Consider the following 17,114-nt stretch of genomic DNA (forward strand, 5'->3'; position numbering starts at 1 on the left):
ACGGCAGGATGATATTTAAGATTGTGCACACATTAGCTATATGCCCCACACACCCAAGCCCATGGCTAGTTTTATACAATGATGTACTTTATTAAGAGTCAAAACAATACTTAACATGAGTCAAATGCAGGGAGATAATTTTATTTTGTGGATTTTCATTCCAATAATGAGTTTACATTTTATAATTATACCATGACAAACCTGATTTCACATTTATTTAATTTCAGACTCTATACTGGGGATATAACCGCGTTACTACTACAGGGACATCAGTCCTATGGATTGATTATGTGCAAATACGGGTAAGGACACCTGATTGATTTTTTTCAGGATATTATAAGGGTCAGTTGACCAGTATGGATTTGTTACCATGATTTCAAAATAACGATTAATTTTCGATTTTTTCTCTTTTGTTCTGTCTATTTATGTTTTGATCTTTTGAAATTAATATGTATCTATGATGGGTTTTTTGCTTTTTCTACACCCTTGAATCCTCCCTTTCACCAATCCTTGTTTCTCTGTCTACTCGCTATACGCTTATTACTATGATATCTATTGTCTTATTGCAGCATGATGGAATAATGCAACGTGCAAAATGACCTAATAATTGTTTGTACATTTATGTCATGTTTTCGTGTGAATTATATATTTTTTATTACACTATTATGTTATTTATGTATGGTGATTTGTTGTGGAATATTATGTAGCCCAGATTTGAAAAAGGCTCAGCAGAGCCGAAACATGTTATCATACATGGGCTTCTTTTTTTAATGTGTGATTATGCAATATTATTAAATATACACACATTTTGATGGCGCGAAGTCCTGCATTCTTTTCTTTTTTGCACTACATTAAACATTATGTCACAATGGGGTGACTGCTGCAGTCTGTCACCCGTTCACAGTACCTTGATGTCTGTCTCTGATGGTGCTGGCTCTGGGTGAACTGGTGCAGGGCTGCTCCTGCTGCCAAGCCTCAATGGTTGGTGTTCAGAGGCAATGCTTGACTGCGAGCTGGCAAAACTGGCTGCAGATTTTGCCTCACACCTGATGACTCCTGATGGGGCCCTTGCCCCTCTTCTTTCTTCAGGGTGACCCGTCCACCACATGGGGCCACCTGCTTTCACCGCACATGCCTGTGTCTTTATCATGTCCTGGGTGGCCCCTGCCTGAGTGGGGGTTTGCTCTGACTCACCACTGTGCTCGGCGTCCCTTCTTAGTATTGTGGGTGGGCCCTGTTGGCTGGGGGCCATGGCATTACTTTAATAGTTTGGGTGGGCTCAGTTGCCTTGGACCCACCCGACATCACAGCTGCACCCACAGCACGATTTTGTCTTCGGGCGGTGTCCCCGTTGTCATGGAGATGCTGCCATGTTCATCGCCACACTCCCGTGGCCATTTTGGGTTGGGTGGTGTCCACATCACCACAGAGATCTCCCTGCAGCACTTTGAGGCCTCGTTTGCACTTTGGGCCTGCCCCCTCTGCAATGCATCATGAGACACAAGAGGTGGGCCATTGCCTTCACTTTGGCTGCTCCACTCATCCTCCCAGGGCTTTCTTCACCCGGGCCTCTCAATGGAGCAGCCTGGGACTCCCTACACCTCCGCCTCTTCACCCACGTTGACCACTGAGGTCAACCCAGGACCTTATGCTCACTTTTCCACCCTCCTGGCTCCTTCACCTCCTGGACTGCACCTAGCATACGCAGCCCAGGATCACTTCAACGAAGGGTCCACCTCGCTGGCCACAAGGCAGGCCATCAGGGGGCACAGAAGGGCAGCATGGTCTGTGCTACCCCCACATACATTCCGACTGGGGTGCTGTTTCTTCGACCCAGGACATATGGTCTGACCCCCTTGTATTAGTCTCTGCAGGTGCTGCCTGATGCCATTAGTGTGACTTAGGCCCAGGTGACACCCACACACACACACCCACATGCACACACACACACAACCACACACACACACACACACACACCAAATTAAATGCTTTATTATTACTCTGTGTCTGCATTTGTATTGCTAGGTGTTCCCTCAGGGGAAAGCATGTAGCCACACCAGCAGTACACTGACCTTACAGCACCCCATGTAACTAGGTACATTTCACCTTCCACGTTAAATTCTCTCTTTCTAGTCTTCCAAACAATGTTCAACAAATTGTTCACGTCAGTCGCCCTCTGTTGTGCTCAGACCACTTTAAAACAAAAAGTTCATATTGGTCCCCCTCTGTCGGGCTTAGACCTCTTCAATACAAATGTTCACGTTGGTACCACTCTGTCAGGCTCAGACCTTGTCAAATGAAGGTCACGTTGGTCACCCTCTGTTGGGCTCAGACCTTTCACATCAAGTTTGCATTGGTCCCCCTCTGTTGGGCTCAGACCTTTCACAACAAAAGTTCAACAATATTTGCAGGGGGCTCCCTTCCCCAAACATATTAGACTTCAGGTCTCCCTCAATCGGGTGCAGACCATTTCTGGATATCGAAGACTTCCGAATGTGCGTGGCTTTCTCTACAGAACTCTGCAGGAACACTTCTACTGAAAGTTCAACGTTCAGCTTTTTACTCTCCCCTTCTCTCAAGGTAAATTTGTTCACTTCACCTTTACTGTTCATTCACTTTATTGCTATAAACAATTCACCTTTCACAGAGACTTTCGAGTGGGCTACATCCTTTCACCGGACCACTTAGTTACTCAGTATCCCTGGTTACACAGCTGTTTGGACTTCAAAGTTCATTCACAGGTCTGCCTTTCTTCACATCTCATCCACACACACAAGCAGGCAGACTTCATTTGTGATATAATGTTGCCACTTCAATCTTTTCTTAACACAAACGGTCTCTCAGGTTGCTTGCCAACTCACCGGCTGTGTGCATCCTTTTCTTGTCTTTCCAATTTTCCAATTCATGAGTCAAGGTTAGTACCACAGGCTTGGCCTCGCCTCCCCAACTCTTCTATTCACCTGGTAAGGTCGCTGGCATCCTTGAAACACAGTGCAGCCTTCTGCTTTGGGATTTGGCCTTCTCCACATGTCTTTCGCAGCCTTTTGGAGGCAACAACCTCCTGTAGGGAACTCCTAGGTTCTTGACCCGACGCTGTCATTCCTTGATCCGTCGCTCTGCTCTAGTAGGTTTGTCTTTGCCTCGGAAGTGCTGCTCTTACTCATGTTCCACCTTGCTCAGAGTTTGTCTCTATGTTCCGCCTTTTATCTGTGTGTGTAGAGCAAATTGGTATCAGCTGTATACACTTAAAGTCAATTGCCTGACTTTCCCTGACCAGATTAACTGGACATGTCCAGTGCGATGTGTAAGAGTTAGTCTTGTTACTCTCGGTCCCCCTCTTCCTCGGCCTAGTATTTGTGTAGAGTGGGACAGGGGAGTTGGGACATTGGAGAATTCTAAAGAATAGGATGGGTTAGGTGTACACAAAAGAGTGGAATACCGCACCTCGCCATTGGCTGCCTTACCCCCACTCCCTGAAGAACCCTCACCCAGGTGATCCAAAAGTGATGGCTGCATCCTGGCCACCTGGATGACAGGTCCCTGAGGACCAGCGGGTGAGACACCCTTTGGTTTCTCACAATGCGGGTATCATAGTTGAGGACTTTGTCCAGAGGGAGGAAGGCACAGAGAGGATGGAGGAAGGAGTTGGCTTGAGCAGTAGTCTAGTTTGCAGAGCACAAGAGTGGATATTAGAGTTTTTGTAGAGTAGTTAGAAAGAAAAGGACACATTTTCAGAATGTTAAGAAGGTTAATACTAGTGGCATAGACAGTGGTAGTGATGAATTGTTGAAATCATAGGTCGTTGTAAAAGAGGATACCAAGATTGTGAGAGATGGGTAAGAGAGCAAGAAGGTCAGACAAGAAGGAGAGGGAAGCGGGAAGGCTAGGAATGGCATTGGAAGCTGGGAGGAAGATGACTTCTGTTTTTGAAGTGTTCAGCATAAGGCAGCGGATAGAGCCATCCAGTCACGAAGTGCAGTGAGACAGTTCATAATCTGTTAGAGTGATAGCAGGGGTGAAGGAGGGAAAAGAGAACAATATTTGAGTGTCATCAGCAAAAAGATGATGGAGAAAACCAAAGGATTTGATAGGTCTTCATACGGCAGTGGTACAAAGGGTGAAAGAGATGACGCAAATGCAAGATGTGTTGGCTCTGTGAGGAATGGCTGCGATTTCAATAGGAGAGGTAGGGGAGAAGTAGTTGACTGTAGAAGAGGTGGAAGAGATGTGGTTGACAGAAGGATGGTTGGGGAGGGAGGGAGAAAGAGAGGAGATGTGGGAGTGTCATTAATTGTAGAGATTTTAAAGAAAAATGAGTGAGCCAAGTCATTAGCAGAATGGAAGGTGTTGGCAAATATTGGAAGGTAGATTGGAGTCCAGCAAGGTAATCTTTGTAGGCTAGGAGTAGGGACGGTGTCCACAATTTGCACCAGCAGTGTAGGTCAGGGTGCATGTTTGTTTTGAAAGTCTGAATTTCTGAGGAGTCAGAGAAAGCATGGTCAATGGAAGAGGCATAAATAGGGGTAAAAGATCATAGAGGTCTTCACATCATTAAGGTAAGGGGCAAGAGAGGCCTGCCTGAATTTCCTCTTCGTCATTGAAGAAGATGGATGAGTTGTAGGAGGTGGAGGCACCGAGAAGTTAAAGTGAACAATGTGGGGATCAGAGGCATAGGCTACAATGGAGAGGTCTGAGGAGGAGAGTGAATGAGAGAGAAAGGCAAGGTCATGGGAGGCCCAACCGGAGTTCCCACCTTGGACCGTATAAACAAATGGTGAAACAGACCAACTCAGACTAATGGCTGTCGACTCTGTAAACAGACTGCCTGCACGGAAACACTTAACCACTTAACACTTTTTTGCTCTGCTTTGATGGAGCGAAGAATCCTACATTGTACATTGTACATTATCTCAGGACTGAGGGGGTATCATTGGGAGATTCTTTTTGGGCTGGATTGATGGGGGGAGACTCTGCCTTGCTAGTTTTAGGTCTTTGTACATTTTTAAGAGAGATAATGGGATTACTTGAGGAATTAAGTGGATTATTTTATGATTTTTTAAAACAAATCTGTTTCATGATGTCTTGATGTACTCTGTGTATCGCATGTATTGTATGTTTTAACTTGAAGTTTTTTCTTTGTGATAAGCCTGTTCTGTATTATTTTTTTATTTTACATTGTCAGGTCGAAACACAATAAAAAACATAAATAAAAAAATGGCCAAGGAGTCTAAGTTCCATGTTACCCTTGTGAGCAAATAATGAGAAGTGTCATAAAAAAACAATGCTAGATTTATATCCTCTGGGGCCTCATGCCACCAAGACCATGAGAACATTTCCTGATAGCTTATAGGTTTCCCAGAAAACCTGTCATCTTGAGTGAGCTATCAAATCCTCACAAGTATGAGCAAGCCCGCAGGCCCCAGGCAGGTTTGGGGAGGTACCAAATAAAATGTGTTTGTGGGTCAAAATAGTGCATTTTACAGCATAATTCTCCAAAGAAATCAGCTAGAACACCTTAGGAATTATAGTCAGTTTTGAAGAGGTATTACGAAGGTAGCACAATACAACAAATGCCATTGCTTCGACAGTACACAACTACATTTTTATGCAATTAGTTGTGGCCATCATAATATGATGTTACTGATAGAAACAACAGATGTCCAAAAGAAAGAAAAAGAAAAAAAACACACACACACACCCCCTCTTCTACTCCTGCATTTTAAATACTATACTCACCTCTCGAGGCCATCTGACACAGGCCAAGTGGAGAAGTGATATGTGTTTGCAAACTGAGTGAGGTTTCCATTCATCTAATTTGCCACTTTTTTGCAAACCATTTTTATTGTAAAATAGAATCTTGAGTGTGCAGACTAATAAAATCCCACACTTCCAACCCGATACCTTTGGTGCACATGCAATAATTCTTCTGTGTTACCCCTTAGATTTCCTAAGTCAACGTTGACAGATGATTCCATGTTGCTAGGATCATATTTATCCAGTACAGGTTGTTTTCCCAGCAGTACTTTGCATGCTGGCGTTGGGTGTAACTATGAGCCTAAAAGCTCGTGCATGAACAGTGACACTGGACAAGATATTGTACGCTTGGTGACCAGGGACCAGTTGGCAACTCAATATAACATGATGAGGAATAGGAACATTTTAACATTAGAACAAATGGAAAAAATATTCTGCTATCAGCCTTTTATGGCCTACAATGATGATAACTCGCAGCTTACGACAGAGGGTCTGGATTGTATTAATTGCAAGGAAGAACGAATTATTCACCATCACTTTTTTTTCTAAGCTCCGCTGCAATAAGAAACATTAAAAAGAATTACAAATCCCAGCATTCCTCCTTTAGCCCTTTGTTCCTGTCACCAATAACTCATGGTTCCCTCCCATAAGAACTTCCCCACGAGAATTCATCCTCTTTACTTCTTCAGCAACATCATCTTGCGCCCTCCAGACATCCCTGCAGAAGGAAGAGCACCTATCAGTGTTGGTGTTGTAGCCTCAGCCAAGATAGAGGACAGACAGGGCCGGATGAAGATTCCTGGGGAATGCGGCCCATCACACAATGATGTTTCGGGGCCCCTTGTCTACATCTTGGAAAATCTTTCTGTGGCAGCAGTGTGGTGCATAAATTATAATTTCTTAATGCAAACTCCAATGGGTGAGTTCCCTGGTTTTATTCTGAGTGCGCATAACATGAGGCTCACCTTGCAGTTCATTAATCTTCAAGCATATGCACTGCCACAGGCCAAAGAGCTAAAAGCGGGGGAAAACATGTCTGTGACAAGTTCACACCTTTTAAATAGGTCAGTCTTTAGCTGGCAAGAATAGATTTAAAGTGACACAGCATTTAGTTTGTGAAGACTGATGCTTCCTTGGAAAATGTGTGCATACCATCAGCCCCACCTTGTGGCTTAGTTCTTAGATAAGGAAATGGAGGGAGGGGGTGAATAGCTGCAGATTATCATTCGACAGGTTTATAGGCCTCTGCAAAGCAGAAAATAAGAAAGACAGCCAGCCAGAGGGGCAGCGTTTGGGGGGAAGGTGGTGGGAAGAAGAAACCCTAAATCAGGACTCTGCAACATTTGGCTTTGCAGATGTTTTGGACCCCGACACCAGACCCGGGTCAGAAGGAAACAACTGAAGTGCTTTATCCTTCCATAAAAACCCAAAAAAGCAGTAAAAGATAATTTTGGCAATTGGTAGTTTCCCCACATTTCAGCCAAAACTCAAATGCACCCATTCTCTCTACCTTTGCAAGCCAAATGTAAATTCTGCAAAACATAATCTCAGGTTCATGGCCCCTGGCTTCCGATTACAATATGTGATCTGTTTCTAATCAGTAAGGCACACAGTACTCAGAGCATACACTTAGTTTAAGGCAACCAAGGATCTCTGAGTGCCTGAAAGGACAGGAAGTGGTGAAGGTGACCGAAACTCCCCTGGTCTTTTCAGGCACTAAGAGAGCCTTGATGGGCTTTCCAAGGGAAGCCACAGACAAAAGACCCATCAAGACCTCCCGCACCCAGGGAGGAAGAAAGAAAAATTCATCAAGAACAGGGCTTAAAATTAGGAAAATGCTGACCCATGTGTTCCTTACCGCAGCTGCAAATGCAGCCTGCGAGAGAAGTCCACAAAAAGACATTCAACAATGTACACTGCCACCAGCCTGTCAGATGAACTTGTAACAGTAACTAAATGTTACCGGAAAAGCGAGACAAGCGAGACGATTGGGCTCATAATACACTACACATTTGCTGGTGGGGGCTGCCTGATTTACCTCCAGCAAAAAGCTGGAGGTAAATCAGGCCCCGACTGCCAAAAAACAGCCGGTATTACCGGCACCAGTATTACCGGACTGGTAAAACTGGCAAATCCCTCATGGAATGGGGATTTACCGGTCTTCCCACTGACTGTAAGATGCTGGTAATAGGCGGCGGGAACAGTAATACTGTTTGGCGGATTTACTGGTGGGATACCGGCCAACCTGAAATGTTTCCCTCAGTACTCCACTTAAGGTGGGGTCTGCTGATCTCGCAAAATAAGATACAGGTGGGACGAAGGGTGTCCCCCTGTCCTGGTAACATCCTAACCCAGGTAAAAAGGGAAGCTCAAGGAGCTCCCAGCAACACTGCTCAGAAAGTGCTGAGTGCTGCAATAATAAAACGTAGATGCCAGAAAATATGGAGGAAAACATAACTACATTGAAATGCACCAACAAGAGGTAAAAAGGGGTTCCCATGATCAGAGAAAGAGAAGGAGTGAATGTGGATAAAGGTTCCCGCTCACTCAGGAGAATCAGTCCCAACATCCAATAGTCCAGCAAAAATGCTGGCGGTCTCCCAAAGTGCGGAGAATTTCACTCAATAATTAAAATCTACCTAAGACAAGTCGACAATAATAGCAGTTATTAATACAATTGTGACTGTGGTTGGAGTTTGGAGCTTAGTGGGCCAGACAAGCAGCTGAAGACAGGACTTGTTTGGTTGTAGCCATTATTTGGGCTTCATGAACCACAATGAGTAATAGGACTGCATTTGACTGCTGTTGAATTCCTTTACGTATTTGATTTGATTTTGAAAATAGTACACCTTCCCCATTGTAACATCTTGAAACTTATATTTGCATGGATATATAATATATTCAAAAACATACCAACAAAGACAGATAGAAAATAAGATACCACATTTTTAAAAAAATATTTTTTTATTTATTGTGTTATGGCTTCATACAATACAATTCATTGACACCGTTCACATTGTCATAAAAATAGAATAAATAAGTTATTTATACAAAAAAGAAATGTGGATCAATAAAAGTTCAAATTTACAGAAAGAAAAAAAAAACATAATAGAGAGAGAAGAAGAAAGGAAAATGTAAATGTGAATAGGAACCAGGGAATGATATCTAGTCACATTGCATTGTGATTTTCATATTTTTTACATTTAAGTGAAAATGTAAAGTGTCCAAGATCCTCAGAATAATTAATCATTACAACTAAGGAGGGACATGTTCAACTACATTGGATGCATCACTTTACTTCAAATTTCATGTAGCTTTGTCAAAAATCTAGTTACATTTTAAGTAAGAGATGTCAATTGTCCCTTCATTAATTGATTCAAAAAGATGTTCAACACCACTGCATTAGTAGTATTCACAAATGTTGAGAAGTAGGTTAGTCTCAGTTCCCGGGGGCCTTCTCACTCTAAAACCAAATGCCAAAGGGTCTCTATTTGATTGCTGTCATATAGCCAGCAGGCATGGGTTGTATGCTTCAATCTCGTTCCTGGCACTTCCAAAGAAGTAACACGATTACATTTAAAGCACAATTAATTTTGATATCTCTAAGAACATGTATATTTGAGCAAATAAGGAGGAACATCACCCTGCTGAAATTCACATATTGCAAAAACCTCACATATGAGGATGATCTCTCTATCGTCTCCCTCTAATCCAAACCATACTGTTTGTTTTTAACCGCTTTAGGATTATTTATACCATTTATTTGAGTCATATCTAGTTCTTTGTTGAGATTGGTCACATAATTGGCAAAGTTCCCCAAAAATATATTGTCACTGGTAATCAAGAACTGGTTTAAGTCACAAAATAAAGGGTACTGAGGGAGATTTAAAAACCTCTCATACAGTGTGAATTGTGTCCACCGTATAAAGAGCTTTACAGAGGGTAAGCTCAGTTCATGACTCAGTATAGCAATTGGCAAACTTGATGGCATTTCCAAAACTGACTTCCAGAGCAAACCTTCTAGTAATTAAAAACCTCCTAAATTATTTTACAATTTCAGTTCTAGTCCATAGGTTAAAAAAGGCACTACTTTCATTTTGTAATATTTTATAAGTGGTAGTAGGAAGAATGTACATAATTTGTATTTAATCCTTTTTAATTGTGCAGCAGGTGGTTTGAGATCACTTCATAGATCAGTCACCAAATTATTTTCCGAGGTAGAATTGGATAAAAGCAATCCCATGTATGTTAAATCCTTCCATCTTTCTCGGCACCACCACTACCACCAAAGGCACCACTGTATCTATCCTCCTCTATACAGCTCTCCACACCTACTCGTAATCTCAGCTGTGCCTCTTTGACTACCGTGTGGTACTGCACCCTCACTATGCTTCCTCTCGCTTTTGCTCTTTGTCTCTTCTAGCTCCATTTGCCTGGAACTCTCTACCCCCAGGCATCTGAGAAATAGTTCACACATGTTTGTTCAAAACCAAACAAAAAGTCTACCTCTTCACCTCTGAGTTTCCCTCTTAAAATACCTCTCATCTGCCTTCTATCAGTAACCTACGTCAAGTTAGAAAAGGAGGTAAGATGTGTTTGTGCACTTTACAATCATTTGGATGTCTAAAGGCAAACGTCCAAACTATAACCTGCATAGAAAATAAGTTGTTATACAAAATCCTGATATGAATTCTCTTACCTTTAAAGATCCAGAAACCTTGAACATAGAGAGAGCACTTGAGGAAGACACAGAAATGTCCCCAACTACAATGCAACCCTCAGTAACTAAAAGACATATCAACTGAAGGATTATAAAAACCACATTATTTTTGAGCAGCAAAGCAAAGCCTTCCTCGACTACCTCAATGGGAGAAAAAGCACCAGAGAGATTCTCCTCTCCAAAATCTTTAACCTTTCTCACCCCTAGTCTCTTCCTACTTACACCTCTGCTTAAAGGAAGTTTACCTCTCCTCTTAAAATACATCTCCTCTGCCTTCTAGCTAACATTTTTCCTTTCCTTCTAACCTGCCTCTGTCCCTTACATTTTCTGCATCCACTTTAACACTTCATCCATCATGGTCACATCCCTACCACAGCTAGCCGTACAACCCACCTGCACTTAAAAATATCTAATGTTAGTTGTCCTTAATCTATATAGGTGCACCTATGTATTGTCCCCAGTGACTGTTCCATTTACTCACCTCCACAACCTGCTCATAATGTCACTCAAACTCACCCCATTGTAAGAAGCTCACTGCTCCCCATCAAATCTGATCTCTTATTTATTGTATGCTCTTTTGTAATCAAAAGAGCATTGTTCCTCCGTGGTTACAAATATATAAATACATACATAAATAAATACATAATTGTTCCATCCCAATATGCCACCTAACGTTGATCTTTATTCTCTTCTTAGTAAAAATTTTAGATTTTGAAGAATTGACAACTAGGCCATGAGCCTTAGCATATTCCGCAAATGCTTTGAGCTTGCACTGAAGACCTATTGCTATTAGATCAAAAAATGTCAGGTCGTCAGCGTAAGTCAACCAACCCAGTCTGATGTGACCTATTTTACATGATTATGTACAGTGAAATAATGTAGAAGCCAGGATCCAGCCCTATCATAATCCTCTGGTTGTTTTAAGGTGTCTCGATACGTCCACTTCCCTATTCCCTATCTAATTTGTAAAGAACTGTTCTTGCAGAGTTTTACTAGCCACTTCAATAGACCTTTATGGATTTTCCATTTGTTCTTTTGGTGAGCTTATTCCAGAGAGTTGCTCTGTCAACTCTGTCGAAAAAGCTGCAGAGAGGTCAATGCTGGCCATAGAAATCTTTTATTAAGACAATTATTTGAAATGTTATGAATAATGGCCAGTATTAGCCCATTTAGTGTATTTCCTAAATATTTTTTAAAGTCAATCTGGAATTTTGAAATTCTGTTGGTGGAGGTAGCCCAACATTGAACCTCCTTAAGAAGTACAGAAGCAAAGATTTTACTTGTAATTTCCATGAGTGAAAATTGGACGATAGTTATTAGGATTTCGTCAATTGCCTTTTTTAAGTATTGGAACCACATGCATCTTAGACCAGGATATTTTCTTGTGATAATCAATTTTAGGTTTTTGGGAGAGAATATCACAAGCCAGTTCATTAGGGCCTCCATAAGATATATGAAACTGTTTTGTAAGACGAGGAGTAATTATATGTCCTTACAAAGTAAACCACCCAAATGTTTTCACTAATGGGGTTGATAGTTAAACCTTTTTGTGTAGTTACAAGCTCCCAGAAAGATACATTGGATGTAAAACATAAAGCATTTAATATAGATTAATTATCTGAAATATGCATGTGGACATTATAGGAATGCAACCAGTTATTTAAATTTCGCTTTAGTTTGCATTTCCCCATGGATTGTATGCAATCCTCTAATCGCTGATCACAATTCTTTTTTCATAACTACTTGATTATCATGAGTGTGCAAATTAACTTTATTTTTATAAGCTATACCTTTCCTGGGGACATCATCAGGGAGCTCATTTATAGCTTACTTGTACTTTCCTGGTATTAAAAAGGCTTCATTAACCTAACCAGGATTACCACCCAACTTTCGGCTAAGTAGTTTAGAAAATGTGACTACTGTTTTGTGGTGACAGACAATCCTTTTTTCTTTGTCATTTGGCACTGCCCAAGCTAATTGACTCTACTTTTTCAAAACTGCAAAACAGAAGGGTTACAGAAGTTGTTAAACAGGCGTGATTGCTATGCTGGGTATGAGTAATAACAAGGGATGCACAATGATTTAAGAACTTGATATGCAAATGTAGTCTATTATTGGGTAACTATTTCCATGTCTCCAAGTTGGTGAGTGGTATGACAAATCCTCTTGTGAGCATTCTATGTAGGGCTGTCCCCGTGATTTCATAAACAACTCTCAGTGTAGGTTGCTATCCAGCACTTGTTTATTTTTGGGATTCAAAGCTCTATCATTGGTCCCTCCCAGAAAAACTCCAGTAGCTTCACAGTAACTATTAAGATCTCATGCTAGAATTATTCTGTCCTGATAACCCTCTGCATACCAATGTGTTAACATCTTGTCCGGATCCTTGAATACAAATGTATACAAATATGCTCCCGGGATCCGGTATATACTTATCAACAATGTTTCCTCCATTGTTGTTAATGATAGCATGTATACTGTTGCTACGTGGGAAAAAGGTATATGCCCTCATATCCAAGGAGTAATGCAAATTAATAATGAGTCATCCTCTCGGGTAACCCCTTATTCCTTGTTTTGATAATTTTTCAAATCATTGATAACCATTTCAATTTAAGCCACAACACAGTCAGGTTTCTTGATGAAAAATCAAGTCAAAATCAGAAAACTTTGGAAAAGAAGGAAGTTCCCTCCTCTGCACTTCCAGGACAGCAACTTGCAACTATGTAAGCTAAAAATGTGCGATTTCTTGTTGAGGGCCCTTGAAAATCTAAGGTTAGAAGGGAGCCACACCTGATCCGATTTGTTATTAGGGTTGATACCACTGAGTGCCAAGAATGTTACTTACATGGCAACCATGTATTCCCCCCTCCTTTACAATGGTTAGGGCTTTTTTCATTGTTTTCCAATGAGCTGCTCTGAGGTAAGTCTTCCAAATGTGGGCAACTGTGGGAGTAAGATGTTATACGCAAGTCGCTGCAATGGTATAAGGACAAACCCATTTTTCGAAAATGTGTCCAGGTGGTCCCATATTAATCTGGCCACAATTAATGAGTAAAAATGGACCCTCACAGAGTCCAAACGATTTTAGATGAATTCTACTGCAGTAATGTCTTTTGAGTTGATCAATCTTAAAGCTGGTATGTTGGCAAATACTTTAAATGATTCATCAGGATGAAAACTTTGTCCCCCAACACTGCTTCAAAGCAAATTAGTCTGGAAATGACTAAATCTGCCAACATGTTTTAAGCTTCACCCTTTGCGTTTAGAAATTGTCCGACCAGAGTTAGTGGCCCTTGTTTCGCGCTGTTAAGTATGCCATTACTGCTTTTCATGCTAATTTGACATCCTCTGGGATTCTAGTTTGCCTGGCGCTATTGGAGATTTACGCAGATCCTCTTGTTTTTATTTATTTATTTATTTATTTATTTATTTATTTATTTGGGATTTGTATAGCGCAAAACCACTGACCCTAAGGCTTAAGGGCGCTGACAAAATACAGAACAAATAAAGAGACATCCAGACAGGATAAATATAGTCAGAAGAAAGAAACCAGAACCATGATAGTATTAGTTAAATAAAAAGGTTTTAAGACCCTTTCTAAATACTCTGCTAGAGCTTTCGTTTCAATGGAGTTTCAATGGAGTAATCTCATCTGGAAGTTTAACACATTCTGAAATATCCTTCTGACACAGGACCAACTGTTGTGTTCCTATTACTAGCTAAAGATTTCGGGGCAGATGTGTGCTCTTTATCTTGTTGCTCAATGCAATTTAGTGATGTTAAGAATTTATTTATGAGCTCTTCTGATTTAAGTTCCTTGACTTTTGTTTTTTTTCTCTTTCTGCCTTTTGTTTAGTAGTCACTTAGGGGATTGCCTCCTTGTAGAACTCACAGTTAGGAGATCTCTGCTCATATTGTCCATATTTTCGGATTACTGGAAAATAGGACCAGTGTAAGACTTAATCACGCAACCTTGTTTATGTGACACTTGCTCCTTTTCTGTAAAAGGTTTGTCTTCCAATCCCCCACATGGTTACCTCAGCCTTTATCCAGGGTCAGAGAGAGTCCCAACGGGAAGTTCTTTTTTCCCCAACTCACCTCTTCTAGTCTAACCCTTCTTTTCAGTAGGGTTTCTAGTAAGTGCGTATTTTTCCAAACTTCCTTTAAGCAGAGGTGTAAGAAGGAAGTGACTAGGGGTGAGAAAGGTTAAAGATTTTGGAGAGGAGAATCTCTCTGGTGCTTTTTCTCCCATTGAGGTAGTCGAGGAAGGCTTTGCTTTGCTGCTCAAAAATAATGTGGTTTTTATACTCCTTCAGTTGATATGTCTTTTAGTTACTGAGGGTTGCATTGTAGTTGGGGACATTTCTGTGGCTTCGTCAAGTGCTGTCTCTATGTTCAAGGTGTCTGGATCCTTAAAGGTAAGAGAATTCATATCAGGATTTTGTATAACAACTTATTTTCTATGCAGGTTATAGTTTCGACGTTTGCCTTTAGAGATCCAAATGATTGTAAAGTGCACGAACACATCTTACCTCCTTTTCTAACTCGACGTAGGTTACTGATTCCCACCCTCCTCTCCCGCAGTTGACTGCAGCTGACTGCACTTTCTTGTGCACTTCAGCGTTGTGCTCCTTGTAGGAAAGGAGTATTTTAAACTGGCTCATCAATTTTGGTCATCTGACAGGATACATGCTTTTCGTAGGTTGCAAGATTAGATGATGAACTGACTGCACTTTTCTCTGTACTTCTGCGCTTTCCAAAATGGCCTCTGTGTTCGCATAGATAGGTCCTGCTGCCTTAGGCACGCACCTTCTCCATAAGTACCTCATACTCTGAATATACGAATTTATGAAATGTACCCTGAAAAATATGCCAATATCCAAATGTGCCCATATTTAAGTCTAGGAAAACGATGTGGTTGTCAGTAGAATGAGAAAGTCAGGCTCAGTGAGTTGGTCAAGTGTGCTTGTCCATGTCTTCTGAGAACAGTTGGATAAGGATACCATCTGGACAGGTCTCAGAGGTTTGGGTCCAAAGGTAAGAACTAAGTCTGATGTCAGAAATGGCCGTCTCCAGAAGAAGAGAGACTCTGAAGTGGCAGGCAGATACCATGTGTTAAAGGTGACATATGCAAGAGATTCAGATTTTGGAGGTTAGTGCTTTATCATAATGCCCAAGGACTAGGTCAAGACTAGAGGAGCAGTTGGATGCATATACCCTAACTGCCACCCCCCCCCACGGCCATTATACTGGAATAGCAGGAGAAGAGCTGCATGTGGGACCCCCTATGTTGTCCCTATACTGCATCGAGTGTGCAAGAGACAATATGCACTCAGACAACCATACTGAATATACCCTCGCACTGAAAGAGTGGAAGGATGTCTGCACGCACCAATGGATATTATGTTATGCTGATTGACATCTGACAAGTGCAGAGTGATGTCATGAAGAGTATATACAAGGACATACTGAACCAATATGAAAATACTTAAAAATGACTATGTAACTGAAGCAACAAGAGAAACATGTATGAAATAATAAAATAATATGAAATAATAAAGTAATTGTGTGTAAAAGAAGATAAAATAACTTGTGGACCAAAATGTGTAAATACGCAGTAACACAAGGTAGACGAGATGCATAGAAGCTTGCAACAGATGAGTACATAACGTGGCAAGGACCGCCATGATAGGAAAATGGACGCCAGCTTGTGCAATGATCCATTCTAACTACCTCAGAAACAGACCAGGACTGCAGGGACACGAGACGCTGGAAAACAGCTTTGTGTGCAATCAAAGAGGAGTCTATGTTGGCTTGGGTTCAAGAATACCATTTCAAGGAATAGCGCCAAAACACAAAGGGAGGCAGAGGGATAAGCCATGAGCGTGAGACATGGTTCTCTTAGATTAAAGTAGATCCAATTATGTGCAAGAGCCAAGAATTGGACATATAACAGTGGATGAGGCTCATACAAGATGGAGTGAGCAAGTTTCTAGAGGTCAAAAGAGCAGTAACACCCAGCATAATTGAATCAAATAGCAGTAAATAGGAGGTTGCAATGGACACATTTGCGGTATCCTCACATGTGATGCAGAAGTCAAAAACAAGTGCTATTCATCAAGCTGCAATTGAAGATAGTGATGTCCTCATTCTCCCTTGAGTGTTGCAGAACATAGAGCAACTGCAAGGTCAACTACAGACAGGAAACTTTGACTTATGTTCAAGCTGATGAAAGATGATGGACTACTTGGGAAAGTGGGGAGTAATCTGACGTGACTCAAGCACCTGGGATTCGGTTTGCTTTACGTGCTGCTAGCCGAGCCGAAAGTCCAAGGTTGGGTGGGGATGCCAACTAATCAGTGGGTCTATGGGGCAACCTGCTATACAATGTTGCATAGACCAATCTGCTGCCATTTTGTCCACTATAATCAGCATTATACGTATTTTAGATGTAGTTCAAGGTGTGTTTTACAGGTAAGAGACAGTCAATGAAGTTGACACTACCTTGACATTATCACCTCTGCAACCATGGGTTAGTCACCCCTATCTCATCATTCTACACCAATTACTTTTTTCTACCTGTACCCCTTCTCATCTTTTTTCTCATGCTCATGTCCTGTGACTGGTCTGCTCTTACAAT

At 41.4% G+C, this 17,114-nt stretch overlaps 1 protein-coding gene across 1 annotated transcript in view; it reads left to right on the forward strand.

The window, feature by feature from the left end:
* Positions 1-245: 245 nt before the first annotated feature.
* Positions 246-17,114, forward strand: part of LOC138498618 (lectin-like) — a 125,115-nt gene continuing 108,246 nt past the window's right edge. Inside the window, exon 1 of the mRNA XM_069622337.1 lies at positions 246-302. The gene's annotated coding sequence lies outside the window, so the exon portion shown is untranslated. The remainder of the gene's footprint in view (positions 303-17,114) is intronic.

Source organism: Ambystoma mexicanum, chromosome 5q, assembly GCF_040938575.1.
Source record: "Ambystoma mexicanum isolate Mex_15411 chromosome 5q, UKY_AmexF1_1, whole genome shotgun sequence".
NCBI classification, from domain to species: Eukaryota; Metazoa; Chordata; class Amphibia; order Caudata; family Ambystomatidae; genus Ambystoma; species Ambystoma mexicanum.